The following is a 22793-nucleotide window of genomic DNA, read 5'->3' on the forward strand; positions in this document are numbered from 1 at the left end:
AGTTCAACAAGAAATGGGTATGATAATTTAAAATTGACTTAAGGGACATAATTTATGTTTACCCTGTTGAGATATTTCTATGTTTTTATATAGTATAAAAATTTCAAGAATCGTCCTCGAATGAATTGAACATGTTAGATATTAGGTTTTTTTTTCATTTACAAAATACCCTTCAAGGTTATTAGCGGTTTGACATAGTATTTCACAAAAGTTATTTATAATTTATTTGTTTGTTTTGATGTTCAGTGTTTTTGTAGCACCATATCACAATAAATATTCGTTTCACTGTGTCGTGGATCAATAGAAAAATTTGTACTATATACATTGAAGCTATTAACTTTTTTCCAAATTAATTTTATTGCTTTTTTTTAACTTATTACTATGTGATGCCGTTGAGCTAATTTCGGACCAAGTTTTCCCTACGAATTCGAAATTACCTGGGCATTTGCCTTCCTTTGTCGACTTCATCGAATCCCGAGCACGAACAAGTAACAAATATAAATCTTAGTAGGAATTAGACAAACATTATTTTCTTTATCCTTTATTCAATATGAATTTCTATAAAATAAATCGGTCATCAATCGAACAAGTTGAAACAGCTGTCATTAATATCATCAGTATTAGTACTGATGGATTAGTAGCTTGTGAAACATTAACGAAGTACTTTTTTTTCTGGATAACTGCTGTAATAATTAATGAGAACTTTTCCCACAATGACAAATCATAAATTACTGAAGTAATGACCATAATTTCTCACAATCCCGAACCGACAATTTATGTCGACTCGAAATTAAAGGTGACCATTCACTGCAAATTCCAAACCGATTACCAAAGTATGTCGGACAAACCTCAAATACCACTTTACCTCTCAACCCTATAAAGACTATGTCGCGTTCAAACAATTAATCAAGACTGATAACCTGTAATTTTCAAGCCATTACCAAACTTTCAAATGATTTTATGCCCTACCGATTATGGCTTTCTTTTTTAGGTTGCAGTTATTCGAGAACATTACGGATATACTCGTGAGACTGTAAGAGTATCAGTCCTTTGTCTAAGTAATGAGTGATTTTTTTGCTGGTATCTTTTTGGCAAAACTGTTTTTGATAGATCACTCATGAATCGTGTCTTGTGTCATTGTCAAATTTGTTCAGTTTGGTCTATAATTTAACCATGGATCGACTTACAAATGAACATGCTCGGTGAACAAAGTGCATCGTGCACTTCTTCCAATTTATGGGCAGTTTCGTCGGCCTACTGAGGGAGCTATTCGGAAGCTTGCGACTGAATTTCGGACCCAGTTTACATTATTGGACAATAAACCACCAACACGCATACTTAGAGTGAGGACCGAAGAAAATATTGCGGCTGTATCCGCCAGTGTTCGTGATGATTGTGAAGTGTCGATTCGCCGCCGTTGGCAGCAATGGGGAAGCAAACTGTCAATTTGTTGTACATAGAGGGCGCTAAGTGTTTGTCATCAAAAGATACCTTGGTTATATGGGAACATTTGTGATTTTTCGTTTTTATTCAGAGAAATGGGTCGTTGTGCTTCTTTCGGGTGCAAAGAAATGGGAGTTTATAAGTTTCCTGAAGATACTGTTATGAGAAGAAAATGGAAAAAATCTTTGAATATAGTAAAGTTCAAATGTACTGATTATTCTAGGTTATGTGGTAAACACTTCAAAGATTCTGATTTTGAGAGTACTTCAAAGACAACTGGTGAGAAGCATTCATTCTACTTACTTATATGTGATATTAATTTTATAAAATTTTCACTCCAAAGAAATTTTTTTAACAAATCAGCTGTACCTTCCATATTTCTCTGTACTTCGAATTCTCTCAGTCTACTGATGTTGAGATTAGAAGGAAGGAAAGCTAAACGTGATTTGAAGCCAGCTAATAGTGAATCATCTGAAATTTTCGAAGATAAAGATAACCAGCTTCCTCTCAATGGTAAGTATCCAATAAATAAATGTATTTTATTGACTGCTCAACCACCACTATATTCCATTTGATTTTCAGATATAAATTATCTAGACCTCCAACAAGAAATTGCCTCAGAAGTTACTTTCCACCCCGAGGAAAATAATCCTGATAAGGAAAGCCACCTAATCAGACAGTCCACACAAACACCAACTTTATTCAGATTATTTTCCAATGATGAATTTCTAATGAAAAAAAAATCTGTTTATTATACAGGTCTCTCTTGAGGGATATTCTCGAAATTAAAATGTCTATCATAAGCCTCTGATCTGAAAACAAAATTGAACCTTAAAACTTACATGTTTTTGAGGTTAGAATAATGTTCATTGATTATTAGTGAAAAAAACACAAAATATGTGGTTTTTATATGCAAAATTATGAACCTTTCCACTAGACCAGCTTTCTTCCCTCCTAGGGTTGCACCTCCCCTCTGCAACTCCTCCTTCAACTGAGCGATACGCCATGTAGAATACATCTTGAATTGCAAGCAATTTAAATAAGAAACTTTCAAATGAATCAATAAATAACGGTGGAAACTTTGACAGCTAATGACCAATGTGACAAACACTCAGCGCACTCTGCCGGATGAGTTTCCCTTAATCATCCCCATTGGGCCTCTGCTACTCCACTACGTGGAAAATTTTGCGAAAGGATTTGAGTGTAAAATCTTATAAGATACATCTGGTGAAAGAATTGAAGCCACACGACCTCCCACAACGCCTAACATTTGGTGAATGGGTGCTGGCAAAGTTGGAGGAAGATCCACATCTTTATCGAGAAATTGTGTTCAGCGACGAGGCTCATTTCTGGTTGAATGGATACGTTAACGAGCAAAATTGCCGCATCTGGACTGAAGACCAGCCACAAGCATTGCAAGAGCTACCGATGCATCCCGAAAAAGTTACTGTTTGGTGTGGATTATGGGTCGGAACGTTACTGTGAATGGCGAGCGCTACTGTGTGCAGCGCCCGATCCAGCTATTTCGCTCCGGGCAAAATAATATTCGCCGCCTTTTATCCATGCATTATTCCATGGATGGTGTAATTTTAACCTATAAAAAGACAAATTTTCCCTGCCGATATTAATGAAACAAAATAAGTTTCGTTTTAAGATATTTATTCAAATCCAGCATCCAGCACAGCTTGAAGGAATCAGCACTGAACGTCGACCCCTCTGCAACATATTGAATTATCCACGTGAATGGCATCCTTTACAGCGAGCAACAAGATGCTTCAATGATTTCCGATCCGTGAACAACAGAAAAACCAGAGGCGAAATATTACCGAGGATCCCCAGGCTAGCAATTACCGTCGAACATTGCGACCACTTACAAATCTCGAAAACCAAAGATGGAAACGAGTGATTAATTAATTTATTCGATATATAAAAATGGATGTTTTCAATTAGAATTCAACGGAGACAAGAGAACGTGTTTGATTAATATTTCAACGAATTACGCGGTCGGATTGTTCTGTAATTATGTTGATTATACAGTAGAAATTCATTGATAATTACTTCGCTGTCTATACGTACCTATTTATCTTTACAAATCGTTGTAATGAATCTAAATGTTCCTATTCATGCAAAACGTTTATACCAGGGACAAGGAATATGATATTCATAACGTAACAATGTCATGAAGGAAACATAACCTTACAAACTTCTAAAGATTCAAAGGGTCTGTGTGACGTCAGATACGCTTTTTATTTAGTGAAAATTATGAATGGCCTAGCCCGTTTTTTTAGGAAAATTAATAACACTATCACTACGGTGTTAGCAAAATGCGTTCAGAAATAAAAAAAAATGTGAAAATTGTTAAATCATCATCTGTAAAAATACAGAATATTTGAGGAATCTGGCAACCACGGAGATGTGTCCCCATTCTGCTTTTGTGTTGCACAGAGACATCTAGTTCCAGCTCATTAATTAGAAAATACAATTCTTCAAACTTGACCAATGGTGTAGCTAAAATTAGGAATCCTGGTGCAACTCATTGTTATTTGTTTATAGATATCGCTAAAGTGTTTTGGATCAATTACATTAAAACCAGGTATTCACAAAAAGTAAACTACATATTCATTATTATAATTGCAATTATTATCATTAATAGTTGATCAACAATGTGATTATTACACAGATCAGTAATCTAATTATTATATTTATGATTTACATGAAATGTAATTAAAAATACTTGAGTGCCACAAACTAGACGTCATCTGAAGCACAGAACATATTTGTTTTCTGTAATTACATACAACACATTTTTGCACTGTATTAAATGACAACCCTTTCCTTACGTTTTTATATGAGTATGCGGAAAAATACAAAAATACGTAAAATATGTCACATCACAAAACATTTAGGAAGTGATGTATGTCTCTATAAAGTTTGAGTCGAGTTTTACAATTTACCCGCACATAGGCAACACTGCACGCAGTGACTTGACAGCAGTGACAAGTAACGTTTTCCTGTTTAGAGACAGCTATCGGGAGGTCATAGAATTTATATTTTCAGAAATTGTGCATCTCAGAATTGTATTTTAGTGTTCTATGAAAATTAGAAGGAGTACGTTTTGAATGTATGCCTGATGATAAATTGGTAAGTATAAATTAAGCCACTGGTTATTTTTCTTTAAACAAGGGTTTAAATAACATATTTTTTTGAATTAATTACTTGGAAAATTATCTTCAAGGTACTTTGAAACATCAATTGAAAATGCAGTTGTGTGTTAACGTGGTCCAAGAGTCAACTAAAAGTTCTCGCATTCATATGGGAAATAACAAAAAATGAAGTTTTTATTACACAATTCACAATAAATCGGCGCCCAACGTGGGACTCATGAAATGAATAATAATGAAAATAGTCACAAAGGGAGGGATAACAGGGAGAGTTCCTGATTTGTTCGAATACGAATGTAATGAAATGAATTCATTTATGAAAAAACTCAGATAAATAATATTCTAAAAATATTCGATAGACTTTTAACAGCGTTACGCATTCTGCCATTTGTTGAAGGTCGTATAAGAGGAACTGTTATATATATTTTTTCTATATTCACAAACATCCTTCTGAACATTTTTCCAACAGATTTGATGAATAGAATATCAAATTCAAATGAGAAATGTTGACATAGGGCCTGGTCTGTACGTCGAATGACTCAAGTTAATTCGATTATACAACGCATCATTAACTTCTCTCTCGTTGCATTATTATAACCTAAAAAGTATGCCCAAATGGGGACGCTATTAAAACTGAAATATATGTTTATTGTGTCTTGTAATGCTTTCCAGCCCGGCATAAAATAGTCTACAGAGTCCGAGTGGTATCTAATTTACGGAACGAGCATTTTCTTTTCTTGTACCGTCTATATAAGGAATAACCTCATTGTATGTTAAAACGTTCGATATATCTGTTACGAACAATTAAATTTGCCTGGTTCGATGTATCCGATATCTCTTTGTGAAACGTTTCGAAATTTTACCTACTTAAGTACGGATAAAAAGTTTTCGTAATATCATATTCGCGGCACGATGCGATCTTTCTGATTGCCGACGGCTGTGATGCAATTTGAGAAAATGCCTTTCGTTCGAAAATTACTTGTTTTTGACTGACAGGCAGAATAAAATACACACCTGAAATCACGGAGGGGTTACTTGAAAAAATTGTATAAAAGCACATCATATGCAAATGCACATTTGTTAAATAAGTTTAAAAATCATCCTCATGGAAGGAATGATTCAATTACTTTCCAATAATACGAGGTCTGTTGAAAAAATAAGGTGAATTTTTTCATCAACTTCTATTTTGTAGTCCCCTCAGATATAATAATAACAATAATAATGTTTATTCCAGCAGAATTTAGCATCAGAGAATTTTCCCACACCACGTGGTAAATTCCTTTGCCAGTATATTCATTTTTTAATGAGCTCTTCAGGCGTTTCATTCAGTGCTGACGTATTTGGGAAGATCATTTAAATATAGTAGAAAAATTAGCGGACCAAGAATCGATCCTTGAGGTACACCAGCCTCCAAATCATGTGGGAGAAACCTCTGACCTCAAGATATGAAGCCAGCCACAAAAGAAATTTCAAACGGAAAGCCCGTTCACTTAGTTTATTAATTGTAATATGAGTATCGATTGAGTCGAAAGCTCTCGACAGATCAAAAAATAAGGCGCCTACATGATGCAAAAGCCATGAATTGTTTTTTCACAATAGCAGTAGATGAACAAGGCCGGTACGAGAACAAAATCCCATGTATTTTCATATGGAGCTAAACTTTTTGCAATTTTCAGGTCAAACCGCAGTGGGGGGAGAGAAACGTGTGACGTAATCGATGCAGAATGGAATGAGTATCGGAGAGATTCAAAGGGCGTGGCCACCCAATGTCGTTTGATCTGAAAATTGCAAAAAGTTTAGCTTCATAAAAAAATTAATGGGATTTTGTGCTCGTACCGGCCTTGTTCATCTACTAATACCGAACGTTTTCTTCGTATCGCCACTCGCCAGCGGCGCATACTCTAGGACAATGTGGCAAAAACTCCTCATGCACTACGCTATGGTAATCGACGTTTTTTTTTTTGGTAAAATTCAGCAATTCTGGAACGAACTCCGCTGCCCAAAATGTCCATAAAAACTCTATTATCGGATACATCAGTAATTACTGAGATTGATTTCAAGACCACGACCATGGACTTATGGTATGAGAAATGAAACCAGGCTCATTTCGGTTATTATTCGTTTGTAGTTCTAATTCATCTTGTAGAAAATTTACCAAGACTTTTTTCAATCTTCGGACGCGAAATGAACATCAAAATCTTCTGCTAAAATTAGTGGCAACGAATGATAGTTTTCTTCTAATTCTTCAGAGACTACTCGACCGTAAATATGTGCTCGCACCTATTTCTCTTGCCCCTACAGTAATATACGAAACGCAACTCTCTCTCTCTCTCTATCTTCTCCAACTTACACTTCCCTCTCAACTTCCGTTCGCCTCGGGTCGGTCACACTTTTTGTAACGCTCTCGTCACGCATTCACCAGCTTACTATCCAAGTCAAGCGCGGGTTAAAGAAGTTTTACTTCAAAAATCGCTAATCGAAAATACGGAGCCCGCGAAATTTGAACATCAACCTTATTTTTTGAACAAACCTCGTATAATTCTTCATTGTAAAAGATTCAATTTTATCTGTTTAGAATAGTCACGATTCTAGAGTACTATTCAATCACGTTCCTTAAATATATAAACCTTTCAGGCATACCGTTTTATATAATTAAGAGAAAATATTATGTATAATTTCAAGCATCTCTTGAAAGAATCCACTGGGGATTACTGGTTGTGTCTCACCATAATCAATTAGCTTTGTGTGATGATACATGGTCAATCAGAAATACTCAGAGGTTATTATCAATCTGTCGGGTATTGACCTATGAAGGAGTCTGCAATAATGTGATACGTCGATAAACAGATGGATTTTAATTTATTGACCAAATGTCACATATTTAACAAAAATAAATGACGAAAAATAAACAAACACGTGAGGCTTTGATAGATTTCAAATATTTGTGACTTATCGATACATCTCTGATTTTAGGAGAGATTAATTTGCAAAGAAAAGTTTTGGTTCTCTACTTTTCCAGTTCCATACAGAAAAAAAGAAGAAAACAATTTATTTCGAAATAAACTCTTTACAAAGATGTGTAGATCATGCAAAGAAGTAACTTTCTGACACGAACTGGAAAACAAGCTCTCTCTAAACAACTACTTTTATAAAGACATTGAATTATACAAAAACAGTTTTTCATATTCATTTTGTACTCTTAAACATTCATAGTGGAATTGAATCAGATATAACTCACGGGATTGCTTTAAAATATCCACTAACATCCTCATTTATGTCATGAATGAGTTAATCTACTATTAGAATATTGTTTAAATTTAAAGGGGTATATTTTTTTCCCAATAGTTTTTTGTAGTTCAGTTGTGTGGAAAAATAATTTCGCCAGACTAATAATTTTGAAAAACAAACAATAGCGAAAAAATTATTTGTGATTCTCTCAGTTTTACGAATAAAATATAACGCTTGCCGCTTGACTTTCCGAAAATACATACTGCAACCGAGTGACTCAAATGCGTTGTAAAATTTTTATTATTTCGAAATGAACACCTCGTAATTTTATTTTCGGAACCTGCTCATGTTCAAAATCGATCCGACGGAGTCGTAAACTTCCGAAATTTTATTGGAAAAGGATCAATAAAATAGCATTTCGTAACGTTGAAAGTTTCCTGTTTTGACGATATTGACTTATGAATGTATATTTAAAAATTTTTCAAGGGTAAATTCATTTTAGAATTAGACGAATATTATCCATGAAAATAGAAGATAAAATTACTGACTCACCGATAATAATTCACTCAAATAAAAGAATATTTACAACTAACAATTTCAATTTTAAAGCAAGTAAATATTTATCTACTTTGGATCAATATCACGTCAGTCTGAATAGCTTTCCGATAACCACATTGTATGTGACCATTTTTGAACATTGTAATGGAAATAGTGAGCTATTCTTGAAAGATAGGCATATGCTACCGCGGAATATACTGTTCATTTCTTTAATGTCCCCCCTTTTATTTTTTGAACGGATCAACTCAGAAAATTGAAATTTGGGAAAGCTCCTGACGAATACTTCACAACCATAGAATATGAAGTCAATATCTTTACCTAGGTACTACAAAATGGCAGAACATTTGATAATTTCCTGAAGACAAACACATTAATATCAATATTTCTAGAAATATTCCTTTTTATATGACATATGCCAATTCCAACAACCCGATAAGGTTTGTTAAGTTATTTTTTGTTTATGAAAACGACAAAAAATGTCAGTACGACTATGAAAATCATTGTTCAATTAGAATATTCTCAATTAGTTTTCGGTTTTACTAGTAGAAAGGTACCACGTCAACAATCTCTAAAATGGTCAATTCTCGTCCATTGGAAAAATAAACTGAAACGATTTTTAATGATAGTGCGACGCGTAACTTTCACGAGACCGAAATAATTTTCAATCAACGTTTTCCGAATCGTCCTATCTGTAGAAAATATTTGATACCGGTAGTGTACATAACAAAAAGCCCCCAGGTCATCCGTCCATTCCGGAAGGACAACAAGTGCAAATAATTGGTGAGATGGTAATAAATCCTGAACAGTCTACTTCTACTGTGTGGAGACTTTTGAAGAGGAATAGGTATCATCCATACAAAATTAAAATGGTATACACCAATTAACTGAAGATGACCCTGATCGAAGAACATAATTCTGCTAAATCATGGCGGAAACCATTGCAAGGCATCCTATCTATCTCCACAATATTTGTTTCAGTGACGAATGTACATTTTTATTAACGGCAATGTTCACAGACAAAATTGCCGTTATTGGAGTGACACCAACCCTCACGTTTTCCGGGAAACACATACCCAATATCCAGAAAAAAAGCAACGTTTGGGCAGAAATATTGGGAAACCACTTTGTAGGACCTCTATTTATTGATCAAAATGCAACAGGGGACCTGTATTTGAATATGCTGGAAACTACTGTTGACCCTCTCATCACTGAAATCGTCGAAGCGAATCCTAATGAATTCGATATGAATATTGTATTACAACAAGATGGAGCACCACCACATTACTCCAGGCAAGTAAGAAACTATTTGGATACTACTTTTCCAGGTCATTGGATTAGCCGTCGAGGTCCTACATAATGGCCAGCCCGCTCGCCAGATTTGACACTATTGGACTTTTTTATGCGGCCATTTGAAGCAGAAGGTGTACGAAACTGAACCTTCTTCAATATTGGATATACGGCAGAGAATAATAAATATTTATGGGGATATTGACGTTACTGTGTTCGAAAATGTTCGGCGTAAAATATTGGATAGACTGTTCATATGTCAAGAAGTTCAAGGCAACCATTTCGAGCATCTTCTGAACTGACCTCAAGCTTATTACCTTATATTCTATAGTTAAATGTCAATGTATTCACGTAATTATTGAAAGTTCCGCCATTTTGTAGTAGTTGAAGATATTGACATTATATTCTAGGGATGTGAAGCATTTGTCAGGAGCTTCAAAAGGATGTATCACAAGAACCTCCTTTCCATTTACTTTTTTTCCCAGATGGCGCCCAATCGCCATCATGAAAGTTTCGTCTGTCAATTTCACTTCAAAATAAAGTATTCATGCATTAATTTCAGAATCCCAAATTTCAATTTTTTGAGTTGACCCGTTCAAAAAATAAAAGAGGAGGGGGGCATTAAAGAAAAGCACTGTATCTCAATTGAATGCGGATCGACACAACTAACATGAAAATTCGTTCGGTAGTTTCGAGTAGATATAGATAGATTTAGGTCTTCATTTCCTATTTCAACATATACACAATATGCACAAATCAATCAGAACGTGGGAAAATGCCGAAAATCAGACGGTCCCTGTATGAAATATCTGAATACCTGCTATTATTCTTAAGCATTATTATCTGTCAAATTTCTATATGATAAATTACCTAAACTAGTCACTTATTCCAGGAACAACTCACAAGACTGAAGAATAATGATTGAAAATGTTTACTTAAGCTATCATTGTACCTAGTTTTAAGATTTGTACTAGTTACATCATTTTACGTTGCAAACTAAATTCAATAACTCTACTTCCAAATGCAATATGTCATAATCATAATGAACTTTAAACGTTCAAGCCAGTCTCGAATATACCTACCTACACAGTAGGTTGAATGGACTGACGCCTATCAGAAAACAACTGCTCCCCTGGCTAATACCACGAAGGGCGTTGGATTATATTCGACAGGCGTCAGTGCAGGAATCTTCACAGAAAATTTCCTGCATATGCAATTGGCAATACAACTGAAAGAGTCGACCCTCGATTTTGTAACGGGCACACTTGCAGACCGATTTCGGGCTCATTAGCCATTCATCAGTGCAAGATAGTGGCCATCATCGACCTAAAGTCAATGATATTCCATAATTGAAAATCGGAATTCTTTCAGAGTATTTCATTCCTCTTTCTAAGTTGGAGCGAACAACAATGTCACTCCATTTCGTGGACAAGGTACTAACCAACTGCATATCCGAAATGTGCCCGATTCTTCTGAATAAGGAAGAAACACTTTCTTATTAGTCAGTGGGCTATGCTTGAAGACTGGCAGTAAACAAATCTAAAGAAATGAACTTCAAATTTTCAAGCCAGTCTCGAATATACTCTGTGTAGGTATATTCGAGCCCACGGACTAATAAGAAAAATAATCATAATGATTTAACTCATCTCCCTCTGTCAAATAATAATTCGCAAATGTTGAATTAGTTTTTCCATTCAAAAAACTACTTCTATGTCCTTTTATGCTTTTGCAAAAAGTTTTTCCGGTTTGTCCGATATAAAATTTTGGACAAGTACCACAAGTTGACTTGTATACCTCCGATCTATTTGACACTGGAGTTTTATCTTTTATGTTATTGATATTATAGTTTTGTGGACTACGTCCAATTCTTTGGAGTGGAAATATCACATTGAAGTGTGCTTTTTGAATACTTCATAGTGGTTTTTCATCAAGTATCGATCAGTTCGATCATATTTGTGATTGAATTAGATTATATTTAAACACTATCAGACGAATTGATTATTTCAAATCTAGAATTTATTGTAATAACACACTTGAATAAATTGTCCTTTGAGTAACAATCTCAAGTACTCATATGAAGTTTCTTACAACTGGAAAACCACATGGCAACGTTTCAACCCAGCTGTGCACCTGTTTCTTGATATGAAACATCACAAATGGAGGAATGTTACAAACAACAATACCGCAGAATGTCATTATCATAATTTCACTGCCCTGGGTAACCTGTTTACTTGGAATGAGCTCTTAATATTCTTCAAGATTCTAATCAAATTGTATAATACGTCTATGAAAATCAACAAGTACGTCATAAGAAAAGTCTTGATTATATCATCACACATGTACACTTTTTTTGTTTGGTGTGGTTACAAACATGAATATTCAGGCCATATTTTGTACTAGGAACGGTGTGACTGATGTTCAATATTGGTCTGATGATAAATATCGTCTAGTTGCTAAGTACGTTGAAGGGTTATGAAAACTGTAAAAATAATTCATTCCGACCAACCTCATATTCATAGAGATACCATTTATTAAATTTCATTTATGCACAGGTTGACCCGAACAACCTAGTTGTAACATTTTTTAGAAGATTTGTTAAAAACATTTGTCACTATATCTTCTGAATTTCTTGTAATCAAACTAGCAGACGTAGGTTTCCCAAATAGTTGATTGGGCTGGGTGAAATTATATATGGAATACCGACTAATAGTTTGCTGCAATGGTATTGCAGCTAATCCCAAAGCTAGGAGTGCCTCAAGGTTCTGTCCTAGGACCATTGTTACTCCTCGAATCCATAAATGACCTGTCTGAATTCTTTTCTGAATGTCACATAACTATATTTACTGATTACACCGCAATTGGTGTAGTCTGCAAAAACGAAGTAGAGTTATCAGACAAAATAAATACAATAGTAGATGAATTCAGAGCTTGCTTTCAACGAAACAAATTAATTACGAGATATTTCAGCATTCAAAAAATATGCAACAAACTCAATTTTGCATATTATTCAATCAAACAATTGGAAAACACGAAAGTGGGAGAGGGCCAGGGACAAGGGTAGTACATCAAATGAGAGAGGACAAATTAAAAACATTCTCGAGCATGAAATTTTTATTCAGGATTATCGAAGCCAAGCATTAGTCAATGAGACACGTACCTCACTTGATTCACACTCAAATGGACTGGTAGAATGACATAATACAACGATTAGCCAGTACATGAAGACTTTTTACATTGATGCTAATAACTGGTAGAGACATAAAATGACTATCAGATCTACTGCTGAGTTTGTCTAATAATAATACTTGGAACACCGTCGATGAGATCAGAAAGTGGTGGGAAACAGTTTTCATTTTACGAGTATGTGTATTTTGTTTAGTTGAACCAACCTCAAAGGAAAAAAGAACCTGATCAAAATTCGTGAAAATATGAAAAGGCCTCTACTTGGTAACGACGAAGAAGATAAATGGCTTGGTTTACCGCATCCAGTTAACTCCACCGAGCAAACCAGGGATCGTCCATGTGGAAAGACTGATTCTCTGTGATGGTGATACTGCTTCCAAATGATTATCAAAATATCATGGAAACTAGTTAGTCAGGATCAACTTGAAGAAGGGGCAAAGTTATGCACATGGCCTAAACAAATAAAATAATCGCCAATGGAACAGAACAGAAAAGTTTTCGACAGCTTTCAATTGGGTTTGAGGGTACAGAGTTATAGAGACAGGTGGTGAGTTCAAAGATAAAGCCCGTAAGTGACTAAGTGGAATACTTTTAGAGTGCCTTCGTGCCAAAACGTTATGGTGAAAGATGACCACAGTGTAGTCGAAAACACGAAAGGAGCTTAGCAGAGGAGAAGAGAGCTCACCAAAACAAAGGCTCATCTGCAGAGAAGATCGGATATCCCCATCGTATGGCATGCTTCGAAGAAAACACTCCCTCATTCGGCCGTAGCTCTGATTGGGGTCAAGCCGAAGGAAGGAGGGCACCAAATGGTTCTCTGTTTGCAGTCTTCAAATGACAGTCTGACAGTTTTCTGGATGCGACACCACCTCCGCAATTTAAGGGAATAGTAAAGATTGGTTGGTCTAACTATTCATTGATAACCTCAAATTTTTACAGAAATTCCGAAATGGCTTATCGTTACCGGAGGAGATCGTAGAGGCTAGGAAGAAACTATTCTTGGTCATTTACTAAGCATCTCTAGACAGATTTTAATAAGCTGAGGTACAATGTCGATAAAGCCAAAGTTCGTACTAGGAGCTGCTAGATAGCACTTCTGGAGGTCATACTTACAAGGAACGCTTCGCACAAAATACATAAATAACGATATTTTGCTACTTCATCACTGGCTGTGCTGGTGATTACACTGCCGCCGTTTTCACTACAACTGACATCAATGTGGTGCGCTAAAACAATGTAATGGTTTTTGATACATTTTTCGTCATTTTTTGGCTAAAAACGACACCATAATCATTCCTCAGCCACCATATTCACCTGATTTGAGGAGATAAAAACCGAATCGCTGACAGAGCTCAAGAACTACTTCAAAGATTATAATAGGGGAGCCCAAGCGGAGATTTCGGAATTTACTAAAGCGCGGCAGATTAATATACAGGGGGATGCCTTGTAAGCCGGTTAAGTACCTCCACCAAATATGAGCCTCATATATAAGGCCGCCCGTGAAGGATAAAGGATCAGATTGGTAAAAAAAAAATGATCATTAGAAATTCTCGAGCGCGTCAGATTAAGGTAGGGTGAGTTAATTACATGCTAAAAAGTGTATATTCCAGCAATCTGACAATTTGAGAGTGACGTAAAGAAAGGGGAGGGCAGCAAAGTTGTAAAAAAATAACGTCATTTCGACATTCTCGAGCGTAGCTATTTTTTTTATTTTGATGGAAATAATTCAAGGATAACGGAAAATATATAATCTGACGATTTCCGCAAGCCGAAATAACAAAAATTCGTCGATAAAGTTCAATGCGTGCAGCTGTGTGATACCTATATTTTTATTGGTTTGGTTTATTGTTTAAGTTTGAAAATGTTCATATAGGACGAAACTGCAGTAACGTTAGTTACAAATAAAAGTGGTAAAAAACATAGAAACTTTCATTTCTCTTTTCATACCTATATTTCCCTATCCGAGTTTCTATTCTTTTTTCACTTTTTCTCTATCTATTATTCTTCCACTTCTTTCCCACTCTGAATTCTGTTGCCATGACGCCATCACAGCTAATCACAGAGACTCGTTCGTGATGAAGATGATGATTAATTAATCAATTGATTAAAAATTGAATTTTTTTGAGCATTTTTTTCAAATTATTTTCTTATAAATACGAGTATTCTACTTAAAAACCATACACCTATTTATCTGTATGCTATTTCCTAACCTTTTCAATGATTTAAAAAATATATATATTTTTTGTCAGATTAAGCGAATCCCTCTAGATAATCGTCAGATTATGAGAAAGCACGTCTAGAACATAACCATATATATCTTAATCTGACGCGCTTGAGTATTTCAAAATGGCGATTTTTTTTGCACATTATAATAATGGCCGCGAGTTTGCGTCAGATCGATTATTGAATGAGAGTTTTTTTGTTGCACTCAACACCCCCTCAGAAAATCTGACGCGCTCGATTAAATTTTTTTTCTTTTCACTTTTAACCCTTACATACAACCACCCGCATCATGCAAACGATCAGATTAACATACGAACATTATTAAAAATACGTAGGACATTGATGGTATCAATATCTGACGCGCTCGAGTATGTCCATGCAACAGTATTTTTTTACATATTTAAAAATCTATAGCCGCTTCCCCCACCGATGAAAATGTATATATAATATTATAAATTTTTTTTCTTCTAATCATCTGAGCTTTTCAACTTAGTATGTCTCTATGACGCTCGAGTAAATCCACATTTAGCATCGTGGAAAAATCACTTTCACAAGGCCTCGTACACTGTTTATTTCATAGTAAGAGTTCACAGGAAGCCCTTCAATAGTTTGATGTTGAATGGAAAAATTATACATCAACATCTCAAAAAAATAAATCAAATACAATAATCCACTGTTCAATTGAATCAGTTGGACTAGCACAGCCTTAAAATTCAAATAAAATTCATATTATCATTATCATGATAGTGTTGTTATCAATTATCATCAAGTAACGGGTCATAAGAAGATGGAGTTATTTAAAATGAACCCCAGAATGTAATTATACTTCAAAAAACAGTTCTTTCAGTTGAAAATACTTCATATAATTCCCCAAAGAAGTATCACTTTTTTCTCCTTCGCTCTAAAGACATTCCGATACCAAGAATACAGGACAGTTATCTGAAAAATGTTAACGAGCACGAAACGCAGTAGCGCTGTCGCTGCCTTTTTACAGAAGTTCTTTTTTCTGCAGGGCAGTAGCACGAAGAAGATGCGTTTTCCGAATGCTCGGCAGTCAGTGGGTCAACGGCCCCCCGAGATCTTTTCCCGGTCCAAGTTGGCGCACCGATTGTAACACATCTTTGAATCCAGTTACCAACCTCGAGGCGACAGACGAGCGATGAGCCATGTGGGAGGCACGGGCGTAGCAGAAGGAAGGAAAAGGGGGTGTAGAAAACATATCCGGATGAATGATAAAGAGAGGAATTTTTGGAAATGGCAAATAATTATAGACGTTGTATTGCAAGTTCAGATATTCACAGAAGTTATATATATTTTGATCATATGGATTCAATATTCTATAGATTTTTTTATGGCCGACAAAACAATTGCCCAAGGTATCGTTTTTCAATTTGACAAACAACTGACTTTTTACCACAATTCAAGTACAAACGGATGAAATCAAGTCAACAAAACCAAAAGTAAAATGTTTAACCGAAAGGCTAGAATTGTCAGACTTCAATGAATTTCTAAAACAGTCCAGAATATTCGAGAGCATTTTCAACATTCCAAAACATCCTGGTACATTCAAGAATGTTCGGACATTGTCTGGCTCCTTCGGAAACATAATGGAACATCTCAGATCATTTTGAAACGATCAAGGGAGTTATATGCGCTAGGCATCGCACGTTAAAAGGCTATACCTCGTTAATCCTTAGCTCGCACAATTTTCGACTCTCGAGGGTTGCCGCGCTCCGCCCTTTTGCAGTTTATGATTAGCAGCGATCCACGCGTTAATATGTATATTCAGTATCAGAATTGCACCCGTTCGGAACCGAGGCGGGTCGCTAGTATACATGCCTCAATAGAAGTGTTATCCGCGTGATTTTCCGTAAATTTATCAGCTGTATTTTGACACATTTATCATTTGTGTGTTTTAAAATGTACACATAAAATAAGACAATAATTTGCATAACATCAACAACGTCCGCCCCTGATCACATATCGTGCATCATTTATTTCTTTTGCGGTCTTTCTGGTAGAGTAATCAAGCACAGGGCGAGGCTTGCAGAATCGATTCATGACTATCATCGCGACCCAAAAAAAGTCGATTCATCAGACACGGTTGTAAACACGAAGAATAAAAACGCGTTAAAAGTTGGGACAATTCGAAGCAATTGCTCCAGTCTGTGCGATGTCGAACGATGCAATTGGAAGCAATCAATTCATTCTAAAGCGTGGCATACGTCTGGCTATTCGTAATAATAATATAATAATAATGAATCGATTATATCCCAAAGGAAGGAAGGAGTGTAGCAAAGCTGTTTTTCAACTCAACCACTTGACGAGTTCGGAATTTGATATTTGGCATACTACAGGGGATTTGGAGAAGAAAGGGATTCAAATGTCAATAAGAAAGAAGCAATAGCAGTTCTGCGACAGTCCGACAGTGTACATGCTATGCTAGGCAATGCATAGCATGTACACCAATTTCCCTAAACATAAAAAACATCTATCATATTCAAAAAGTAACACTTTATTGTGATATTTTCACTGTACAGTTTAAACCGGAAGACGTGTTTCGCTATGCAATAGCTTCCTCAAAAATTTACATACTACTGGATGTAAACTGGACAGTTTACAAAACCGCAACGCGTGTTAAGTCACATAATAGCTTCCTCAAGCGTTAATAGACTGTAGTAGTATGTATTGTATAGGGAAACACGTGTTGCGGTTTTGTAAACTGTAGTAGCATATAAACGCCCGAGGAAGCTATCGTATGGAAAAACACGTGTTGCAGTTTTGTTAAACTGTAGTAGTATATAAACGCTTGACGAAGCTATTATGTAGTGTAATACATATTTCGGTTTTGTTAAGTGGCCAGTTTACATACATAGCAGTATGTTAATGCTTGAGAAGCTATTGTAAAGCAAAACACGTGTTGCTATTTTTGTAAACTGTAGTATATAAACGCTTGAAGAAGCGTAACACGTGTTGCGGTTTTATAAACTGTAGTAGTATGTAAACGCTCGAGGAAGTTATCGTAAAGCGAAACACGTGTTGCTATTTTGCTGAACTGTTGTAGTATATAAACGCTTGACGAAACTATTATGTAGCGTAATACATATTTCAGTTTTGTAAACTGGCCAGTTTACATACATATATGTATGTTGATGGTTGTGAAGCTATTGCATCAAAACACGTGTTGATGTTTGGTAAACTGTAGAATTTAAACGCTTGAGGAAGCTATTGTAAAGCGAAAAACGTGTTGCGTTTCTGTTAACGCTCGAGGAAGTTATCGTATAGCGCAACACGTGTTGCTATTTTGTAAACAGTAGTGTGTAAACACTCGAGGAAGCTATTATATAGCGAAACAGGTAATGATGTTTTGTAAACTGTAGTATGTATACGCATGAGGAAGCTATTGTATAACGAAACACGTGCTGCGGTTCTGTAAACTGTAGTAGTATGTAAGCGCTCGAGGAAGTTGATGTTTTGTAAACTGTAGTATGTGAACGCTTGAGAAAGCTATTGTATAGCGAAACAAGTGTTGCGGTTTTGAGAAGTGTCTAGTGAAATCTCACAATAAGGTGTTACTTTGATACATATATATCAACTTTGTGACGTGGTCAAATAAAGAAGCCGCAACAGTTTTTTCATAACAGTAGCAGTAATTCTTATCACACAACTGAAACAACACTATCATGTTTGATTATACCCGCTACGAAATCTGTTTTGTGTGTAGACGTGCATATGTTTGTCTAAAGATAACATAAAAGATTTGGATACTGGTAATAATCATTGCAAACAATATACGGGAGTTGATTTTATTTATCAAAGCAGCAGAGAGAGTGAAACCGTTTCCCAACTGAAGCACTGATAAAAAAAAGAAAAAAAAGTGATTTATTTCCAGGAAATGCTATTATCACAGAGTATATCTACTATATAAAAATTGATGTTGGTTGGTTGGTTGGCAAGTAATAAACTTGTACATCGCTCAACCGATCGTGATGAAACTTGACATGTATAAGTAATTTTTCATAAAGAATGTTTTTAGGCTATCAATTTTTCTGTAATTCGCCACTAGATGGCGCTGTAGAACAATTTTTTGAAAGCACTGTTCTATAACGCTGCGCACGCTCAAGTTCGTTGATTCTGATTCTGTGATACAGCAACATAGTACTAGTATGGAATGAAATATTATAATAATGGAATATAGAAATGTATAAAAGTGAATGCTAAAGCAAAGTATATATAAAATATTCGTATAAGTAGAATTTCAAAAGAGGAATGAAAAATTGAGTATATAATACAAAAAGTTACAAATCATGCAATTTAACAGTACTGACAAAAAAGTTTTTTATAGTATTATTAAAAGTGATTGTGGATACAAGATACCAAAGCCTTCAGAGAGTCGAAATGAATATCGCAGTGTTCACAGATTTTATTGAAGCTACCGCACATAAAATTCAATGGTGATCGTAGCATAATATTTATGCGTGATGCTTCGCAATAGAATTTCAGATTGTGTCAACCTTCACTTCTTGGTACTAACAAATTGATAAGCTGGGATTCAAAAAATTGTAGATGATTGAACGGTGTTTCAGTAAATTACCTGCCTTTCCATGAACTTTCAATTGAACATGAAAAATGAATTATGTTGGTAACGGCATGATAGCCAAATTCTATGTAAATGCTATTGTTGAGACAAACAGTAGGGAAGTTAAAATCTGACATGATTATAGGCAATTTACTTTAGCCGTCTACTGAAAGATGCAGGGATTCATAATAGGATTTATTATTTATCATTATACCAATTGTTTTTGGAAATGAACGCAAGGTTTTGGTTTTCTACTTCTCCATTTTTATAAAAAAAAATATTGGAATCTTTCAAAATGTAAAGAAAGCAATTAACTTCAAAATAAACTCTTACAAAGATGTATGCATATGAAAATAAGTAATTTACAGACACAAACTGAAAGAAAAACACCTCTCGAAACAACTACTATCATATATACTACTTTTGTATGAACATTATAAAAAAAACACTTTTTCCTTTCTTTCCTCAAAAAATTTTTTTGATGAAACTTTTTCGAAAAATATCGTTCTAAACTAACAGAAGTAATTAATAGTACGCCTATACTGAGATTCATGGTTTGACCAGAACTGGAAGAATATTAGGTGGTACCGTTCTAACTCTTCATTAGGGGTAACATTAGGCATTAGCTACAATTACCTAGCATATATACGCTATGTATCACAAATGGTGAATACATATTATTATTATTGATTTACATTAAAAAGTAATCCAATAGTGAAACGTGGATAGTATTAAGTTGTGATTAGTAAATGCTGAATATCTTCGCAGAAAGTGTACATTAATATTACATAAAACGTAGAATTTGTAAATTATGCACGCCTATGTATTTCGAGGTTTCGGAAATTTGAGAATTTACTCTACCTTAATCTTGAATACAACATAAACTCATTATCGCTAATCTTTAATAGAAAAACGAATTACCCAAATCGTAATTTCATTCGAGTGCAACATGATGATTTCTCAAAATCATTCTTGTTCAAAATAAGACCCACCATGAAATCCAATCTCTCGGAAATCGCTTGGCTGACTTCTACAGTGGTTACTTAATTTCATGACAAATTACGTAAACATTAAAACCCCAAAGCCACAACGGTTTCATATAAAAAAATCCATGGCGTGGGATTCGAGATCATCCGAAATTTGAATAATAATGTTTCGTTTTCACAAAACATGCAGCCGTGTTAATAAGTGAACAAACATATTTTTTACCTTTACATATGGAGATTTACTTTTTGTGAGCTCAGAAGCAACCGTTTTGACATCAATATGCCTGATCACCACCACTAGCCATTGTGTACTTATCAACAAACTTTTTATACCTAAACTGGTTTTAAGTAGGTGAAAGAAAACCTGTTCAAGTTGTAGAACATATTGGTGAGGTGATGTTTGACTTGTTTCAAAATGCCTCATATGATTCTTTCAATACTTTATTTAGTTAATTTTCAAAAATTTACACTTTCAACTGTGAAATCTATTGTTGTATATTCTCTGTGTAATGAATATTTTAAGGAACAAAGGTTTTGGCTTTCTGATTCTCCATCTTCATACAAAAAAAAAAGTGTAATTCAATATTTATATGAAAATAGGTGTTTTAGGAAGGCTTTTTCAATGTGTGTCTGAAAGTTACTTCGTTGCACATCTTTGTGTAGATTTTATTTTGAAATTAATTGCTTTATTCCTATTTTTGGACAATTCCCACATTCCTTTATAAAGATGGAGAAGCCATCTTTATAAAGGAATGCAAAAATATTGCATTGCAAAAAATATATCCCTCCTGAAAATATACCCCTTTCAATTCGAATATTTCAACTTCTGAAACCTCTAAAGACGGCTTGAAAATTGTTTATCGAACACAGTAAAAATAGTGTCCTTGTTTTTCGAGTTTGAAAGCCGCGGATTTTTGGAATTCGGATTTTTGGAATTTCTTCCTGACGTAGCTTCTTCAGAGGTTCAACAATCATGGCTTGCTGTCCTCTAAAGAAGCTAGCCACTCGCGTCAGCGAAACGTCAGGAAGAAAGGCTAAAAATTTACGTCTTTCAAACTCGAAAAACAAGGACACTGAAAACCTCAGCCGCGAAAGTCTAAACCATTTTGACAGTAAAACTAACTTATCTTCAAAACTACCTGTAAGTTTATATTGACAGAAAAAACACTAAATTGGAAATGGTTTCATCAAAACTATATTAGACAATATGCATATAAAATAAGGGGAGTAAAAAACAAGTTTGCAATAATTTGTTAATTCTGAAAACCTATTTTTGCGATAATAACTGAAATTTATTAATAATCTAATGAATGAAATCAAATTATCTATATGACCAATTCGTTCGGGCCAGTCTCAAATCATCTACACTGTAGGTTAATGGACTAACACCCATCAGAAAACAACTACTTCCCTGGATAATACCACGAATGGCATTGTATTATACTCAACAGGTGTCAGTGTAGGATTCTTCACAGAAGTAATTCCTGCATATGCTGTTGGCGATACAACTGCCATTTTCAATTATTGGAACGGCGGACACACTTGCAGACCGGTTTCGGGCTATTTGGCCTCTCGTCAGTCCAAGGTAGTGTCCGTCATCAACATGAAGTCGATGATTTTCCATAATTGCAAATCGAATTTCTTCCAAAGTATCATTCCTCTAACTAGACTGAAGCGAACGACAGGCAACATGTTGTCATCGCTCCATCTGCCCGTTAACGAGATAACCAACCGCATATCCGAATCGCCCAATTCCTCAAATAAAGAAATGTATCTAAATGAATGGAATGTAAAAAAATTATGAGATTAGAAAAAGACATTACAGAATAGCATCTGATTATCTTCATTATTAAAGCTCATGGTTGGCCCAGTAATAGGTGATTTTTTAAACAGTATCATAAAATAATTTTTCATTATCCAAATTATTTAGATGCCAAATCATTTAAAAATGTAATTAGTCTCTGAGAAATTATCAGATAAAAAGACTTATATGTCAAACTATTATATGACGTGAATTATTTTATAAAAGAACTTTCCATAGTGATGTGTACTTGTAATGGAAAGAATTTCTTTGGCGTATTCCATACAATTGTTGGAAACGTCAAAAAAAGGTAATAGAGATGGTTATCTGTGTTTATTTCATTT

General features: G+C 35.0%; 1 protein-coding gene across 5 annotated transcripts in view; it reads right to left on the reverse strand.

The window, feature by feature from the left end:
* how (protein held out wings) overlaps positions 1 to 22793 on the reverse strand; it is a 184240-nt gene that overhangs the window by 37751 nt on the left and 123696 nt on the right. The window lies entirely within an intron of this gene.

The sequence above is a fragment of the Leptinotarsa decemlineata genome, unplaced genomic scaffold (genome assembly GCF_025532065.1).
Source record: "Leptinotarsa decemlineata unplaced genomic scaffold, Ldec_3_MD MMD2_tig00002974_RagTag_RagTag, whole genome shotgun sequence".
Classification (NCBI taxonomy): Eukaryota; Metazoa; Arthropoda; class Insecta; order Coleoptera; family Chrysomelidae; genus Leptinotarsa; species Leptinotarsa decemlineata.